This window comes from Equus asinus, chromosome 20, assembly GCF_041296235.1.
Source record: "Equus asinus isolate D_3611 breed Donkey chromosome 20, EquAss-T2T_v2, whole genome shotgun sequence".
Classification (NCBI taxonomy): domain Eukaryota; kingdom Metazoa; phylum Chordata; class Mammalia; order Perissodactyla; family Equidae; genus Equus; species Equus asinus.
In genome coordinates, this window is record NC_091809.1 from 14727654 (window position 1) to 14734062 (window position 6409).

The 6409-nt window shown below is 62.7% G+C and overlaps 1 long non-coding RNA gene across 1 annotated transcript; it reads left to right on the top strand.

Annotated features, from left to right (window-relative positions):
- Positions 1 to 1214: 1214 nt before the first annotated feature.
- LOC106832386 (uncharacterized) lies at positions 1215 to 6009 on the top strand. Its single transcript, XR_006516162.2, has 3 exons — positions 1215 to 1399; positions 3993 to 4057; positions 5377 to 6009. It is a non-coding gene; the product is annotated as an uncharacterized lncRNA (long non-coding RNA).
- The last annotated feature ends 400 nt before the right edge of the window (positions 6010 to 6409 follow it).

The window sequence follows — 6409 nt, forward strand, 5'->3', positions numbered from 1 at the left end:
TCAGCTCCCCCGGGGAGGATGGCGAGGATGCGCGCGCGCGTCAGGAGCCCCCGTGGTCCCCATGGCCCCCTTCCTGCGTGAGGTCGTTTGTTCGGTCCACAAGCATTACCTTTAACAACGTTCGGTGGACTTGTGAGGAAACTGAGGCACGGGGAGGCGTCTTGTCCAAGGTCACCCAGTTAGAAAGTGGCAGAACCAGGCTTGGAACCTGGGCAGGCTGTGTGGCGCTCGGCGTGGCCCCCAGCTCCCGGAGGCTGTCCCCTGTCCTGGCGCCCAGTGGGCCTGGCCGGAGGGGGCTCCTAGGGGGGCCGCAGCTCCCCTTGGGCCCTGCCTGTGGGACTCCAGGACAAACCGGTCTTCCGGTTTGGGACACCTCCTTGTCATCTCTCCCGCTCTCTGCGACCTTAGAACAGAGACAGCCCCTCTCAGGGCCCCAGTGTCCCTCTCTGGCCAAGGGACCGCCTCGCATGACTGTGTATGTCTCCACCACTGGCCTGCGTGCTCTCTTGGTCCCTTGGGCATCTCCAGTATACAGCAGGCGCTCCATAAACGTTTTACGATTATGTATTTATCTAGCGACATTTCTTGCACACCTACTGTGCGCTAAGGCAACTTCTGAGCGTTTGATGCATAAGTGTGATGCATTCGCTCCTCAGGGCAGCCCCACGAGGCTCCCGTAGATGGGAAACTGAGGCACGGAGAGGTCAAGGAGCTTGCCGGAGGTCACAGAAGTATGGGAAGAGAGCCTTGGTCCTCTTGCTGTGGGATATTGATCAACTCCTACGTGTCCCTCACCCGTTTGGTCCCACCCATGGCTCCCAGCAGTTCGGGGTGCCCAGACAGGCTGTGTGATTTCCCAGCGGCCCCACGGGCAGTGGGAACATGCGGAGGAGAGCTTGACCCGTGCTCCTCGGGACCACTGGGCCCTGGGCAGCCTGGAGCCTCCCTGGCGACGGTGGCGTCTGCCCAGGGGCCAGCCGGTGACCACAGACCTCCGCCAGCAGCCGGGCCTTCCTGCCAGCGGTTTGGCCCTGCCCTCCTTTCCGGCCGAACCAGAGTCCCAGGCAAATGAGATGCCACCTGGCTGCGTGCAGCCCGTGTGTCCCGCCCACCTGGGGACACTGAGGCCTCGGCTTGGCATCCGGGCTGTGCGCCTTCCTCCCGCCTCCACACCCTGGCGTGCTCTCTCTCTCTCTCTCTCTCTCTCTCTCTCTCTCTCTCTCTCTCTCTCTCTCTCGCCTGCAGCCTTGGGCCAACTGGCCTCCTCTGCAACCTATTTCTTCCACAAGCATTTATTGAGCACCTACTGTGTGCCAGGTCTCGGGCTGAGCGTTCAACAGGAGCAACGGGCTCCCTGCCTTCCGTCTGGCAGCCGAGACAGGAGGACCCAGAGGCGGAGGTAGAGGGGGGCGCTGGGACCGGGTGGGGGTCCGGGAGGACCACGTGGAGGTGACCTGGGGGCCGGGGCAGGACCATAGACAGATGCCGGTGGGGTGGCGGGAAGGGCAGACCGGGCAGCGGGGCCGGGCTTGGACAAAGGCCCTGGGGAAGGCCCCACCCCCGGGCCGCTCAGCTGCCACCCAGCCTTCGGCGGCCATGAATGGCTCTTTCATGCCCCCCCAGGGCAAGGTCAGGCCAGGCTGCCCCGGGTCCCTGCCCTGGGCTCCCGACTGTCTGCGCCGTGACCCGGAGGAGGGGACAGGAAGTTCACAGCTCAGGCTGAGCCTCGGAGCCGGCAGCACCCTCCTATTGTGGGGCTCCGAGCCAAGCCCCCGCCCCTCTGGGCCTCAGTTTCCCCGCCGCTCAGGCCGGGTCGGGCAGCGCCGCGCTCCCGTCCCGCTCCGGCCCGGGCGCGATCCAGTGCGGGCTTTGCGGGCGCCCGCGGCCGCCGACACCTTCATCCCTGCGCGGCCGGGCTGCGGCCCCGGGTCCGAGGGGGCCGGGCGGCCATCGGGGGCCCTGGGGTGGGCTGCGGCGGGGCCGGGCCCCGGAGCCTGCGGGGAGGAAAACGCCGCCCCGCTGCTGCACGCCCCCAGCTGCGCTCCCCACCTCGCCGCCCCGCTGTGTGACCCCCGCCGGTCCCTGTCCCTCTCTGGGCCGCAGTGGAGCCAGGCCGGAGTCGGGGAGGGGGTCAGCAGCTCGGAGGGGTCGCCTGGGGGGCGCCCCCTCTCGGGCGAACCCCAGCCTCAGTTTCCCCGGCCCGGGGCGCGCCCTCTTCGAAGCCCAGGTTGGGGGGTCGTCCCTGCTGGGTCGCGCCCAGGGTCCCGGCTGTGGCCTGGGAATCCCCCGGGGGGCTCGGAAAGGGCAGCTCTGATTGGCTGAGCGGCCTGTGACGTCAGGGCCTCCCCGATGCCCCCGCCCCCGGGAGGCACGTGGGGGCAGCCCGGTGGAGGCGGGGGCGGGCCGGGGTCCGCGCGGATTCGGGGTGTCCCCCCAGCCGGAGCCGGCAGCTGGGCGGCGCGGACGTGATTCTCCTCGGACAGATTTCTCCGAGTCCCGAGTCCCCCTCCGGCCCCCCCAGCACGACAGCTGCTCGGCGGCAGATGCGCCGGCTCAAGCCGCCCAGCTGGTCCCTCCGCAGAGCTAACCGCCCGAGCCCGGCCGGCGGGGGGCGGGGGGCGTCGGTGTGTGCGCGTGGCGGGGCTCTGACCCTCCCCTGCCCCCTGCCCTTTGACCCCTGCCTCCTCGCAGGGCAGGGGCGCTCCTCTCCTGGACCCCCTCCTCCAGTTGAAATGCCCTCCTGGAGGATTTGGGGGAACTGGGGCCCAGAGAGGGTGTGGCCCTTTCCAGAGACTGCACAGCATCCCCGGGCCGGCTGCCCAGAAAATGCCCCATGTTGTGCCTGTGTTAAGAATTCCAACGATGAGCTAACATGGATTGAGCACCTGCTGTATGCAGCCCCGCGATTCTAGAACACACGTACGGTTCCATCCCGTTTTCAGGCGTGGAAACTGAGGCCCAGGGAGAAATGGCTTGGCCGCTCAGCCAGGAAATGGAGGCAGGATTTGAACCCCAGCTTTTTGCCATTTCCAGGGGCTCAGACTCCCCAGCTTGGATGGCTCTTAAGGCAAGTGACTTGGGACCTGGCCAAGTGAGTGGGGTCTCAACGGCCACTCCCTGCCCTCTGCTTGGGTGCCTCTGAGCCTGGCGCCCACCCTCCCTGCCTTGTTCTTTCTGCCCCCCCGTGGGTGCCACTCTGATCTGGAAGCACTGGAGATCCAGAGGGGCTTCCTGGAGGAGGAGGCGCCACTCTGAGATGTTGGGGGGCTGCTGTTAAGGGCTTGGCGGTGTCTCTGAATGTGCGGTTTTGTACCCAGCCTGTCCTGCCCCAGGGCCTTTGCACTTGCTGTTCCCTCTGCCTGGAATGCTCTCCCCACAGATCTCCATAGGGCCCGTCCCCTCCTCCAAGTCTCAGCTCAAATGCCACCTCCACAGGGAGTCCCACCCTGACCTCTGTGGCCACAACAACGCGCCGTCCCTTTCTGTCCTCTCGCCCTGCCTGACTTGGTTTTCTTCATTTTGATTTTCACAACCAAACGGCGCCGTTTTGTTCCCTGCTGAATCCTCATGGCTTAGAACAGTGCCTGGCACACAGTAGGTACTCAGTAATTGCTTGTTACCCAGAAATCTCAGGGACAAGGGCACAAATGGGGGCTTTTGCACAGCGGGCAGCCATGGGCAAGGCCCAAGTCTGTCTCGGTGTGTGTCTAGGATCCTCGGCCATGACCCTGTCCTGCATCCCCTTCATCCAGAAGTCGCCCCAGGCCCCACCTCCTCCCGCCCTCCCTCCGTCACTCTGCTCCAGCCACACCGACCACCTCCCTCCTCGCTGTTCCTGCAACATGTCAGACAGAGCCCGGCCCCAGGGCCTTTGCACGAGCTGCACGCTCTCCCCCAGATCTCAATGGTTGCCTCCCTCACCTACGCCAGGTCTTAGCCAAATCTCCCCCAACGTCCCCCCTCTAAATAATCACCCCCTTTTCTCCGTGCAGATTGCTTTGCAGGGCTGGGCTGGAGTGGGCCTCTGTCTCCGCTGTGTCTCCGGGGTCTAGAGCAGGTAGGCGCTGAACAAATGTGTTGAACAAATGAATGAATGAATGAATGGGGGCTTGAGACCTCTCCGGCGCCTGCCCTCACGGTATGGATGGGGAAACTGAGGCCCTGTGGGGCAGGGAGTGAGCCCAGGGTCACTCTGTTCACTCATTGACAAAATGGGGCAACAGGAGGCCACCCCCCAGGCTGGGGGAGGGGTATCGAGTGACGGAATAACCTCAGGAGCGTTTATCAAGCACCTACTGTGTGCACTGCCCGACTCCGGGCACTGTGCACATTTTGAGCGCGGGCCGGGATTTGAACCCAGGACACCTGGCCCCAGTTTGCCCGAGTCCCCTCCCATCACAGTGGGGACAGGATGCGGGTGCAGCTGGCCGCACAGTGGGTCTTCAGCCAGGCAGCTGGTGGGGGGCAGCTGGTGGGGAGCAGCTGGAGGCCGCCAAGCCTGACACCCTCCTTCTCCAGCTCCCTGGACCCAGGGCCGTGGCTCTGCCGACTGTGTGTCACCCGGGGACCATGAGAGAGCTGAGTGGCCAGATTTGCCACCTGATTTGCCTGATTATCGAGTGGAAATTAGAGCAATTACGGCTTCCAGCACCTCCTCTGCTCAGAACCAGTGAAATGCCCCCCAAAATGCCCTGGATTGTCCCAGAATCCTCCTCCCCCAAGGCCTCATCTGCATATGCAAATGAGGCATGGGCACTCCAGTCCCCAGAAGGGGGAGGTCGAGAGGGACGGAGGGACCTTCGGACTCTCTGGGGTCTGTCCTTGGGGATGGATTGGAAACTGAGGCACAGAGAGGGCAGGAGACCAGCATTCCTTGAGGGGAAGGGGAAAGAGTCACATTCTCTCTGCTCGAAATTAACACTCCCCTGGGCCCCCTGTCCCAGCCTAGTGGACACAGAGAGCTCAGTCCTACCCCAGGGCCTTTGCATGGCTTCCCCCTCTGCTTGGGAAGATCTGCATGTGCTTGGTCAACGTCCTTTTCTCCCAGAGATCTTTTGTGAGCATCTCAAGTGGAGGGAGGGCACATTTTACCACCCCCGGTGTCTTTCCTCTGAAAGCATCTTGCTAATTCATCTTTGAATCAGTGATGGAGTGGTGAGCTGCCCGTCATCAGGGCCAGGCAAGCCAGAGGTGGAAAGGGTGTGCCCTCTGCAGGCTCGTAGCCGGGCTTTTACCACCTCCCAGCTGTGTCAAAGTTGTTTCACTTGAGAGGGTTTCTAAAGATGCCAGAGCCTGGCACATAGTAGGTACTTTATAAATGTGGGTTCCTTCTCCCTCCCCATGAGATTCTGAAATTCTGCGTTTCTTCTCCCTGAGGCCTTTCCCCCGTCTTCATCCTCCCTTGGAAGTTGCGAGAAGAGGATTGGATGGTCCTGACATTGTTCAGGGCATCGGCGACAGAGAAATGAAAACAGGCGGCTGGAACGGGTGCTTGTGTGCCAAGATCAGCTCTTTGCACACCCGTTTTCACAGCAGCATCGTCCACACCAGTCCAAGCTGGGAACACCCTGGGTGTCCGCGCACGGAAGATGGATCCACACAGTGTGTCCGTCACAGCCTGGAATATTACGCAGCCGTGAAAAGGAAGGAAATCCCGACACCTGCTCCCACGTGGAGGGACCTGGAGGACGTGATGCTCAGGGACGTGAGCCAGACACAGAGGGACACACACTGTGTGGTCCACTCACAGGAGGTCCCCAGAGGAGCCACAGCCACAGACACAGAAAGTGGATGGGGGGCCAGGGGCTGGGGGAGGGGTGAGGAGTCAGTGTTTCATGGGGACAGAGCTTCCGTTTGGGGAGATGGAAAGTTCTGGAGACGGATGGTGGAGACGGTGGCACAACCATGTGAATGTGCTTCCTGCCGCTGAGCTGTGCCCTGAAAAACGATTAAAACAATAAATATTACGTTATGTATATTTTACCACAATTAAAAAAACAGAGAGAATCCAAACTGTTGTGGAGAGAAAAACAGACGGCGACAGCGGTGGGGGGGGGGGGGGGGCGGTGTGTGAATGACCTCAGCTGGTGGCAATTCGGTCATTGCCACCAGGGCTCGAGACTCAAGTGACGCTGACGTCAGTGTGCGGAGGTGCAGGTGGCGGCCCTGGGCTGGCGGTCCCCACCCCTCCGCCCATTCCCTCCGCCCACCGGGGGGTGGGGGGCAAGAGCTCTGACATCTTCAGGAAGCTGAGCCTCAGTGACCCACTTATTCTGGTGACTTTATTGAGCGCCTACTGTGTACTGGACTCTGCTGGGCCGTGCTGGGGACGCAGCGGTGACTGAGACAGAGCCGGGCCCTGTCCTGGGCAGAGCTCGGAGCTCAGGGCAGGCGATTAACTTATTTAAGT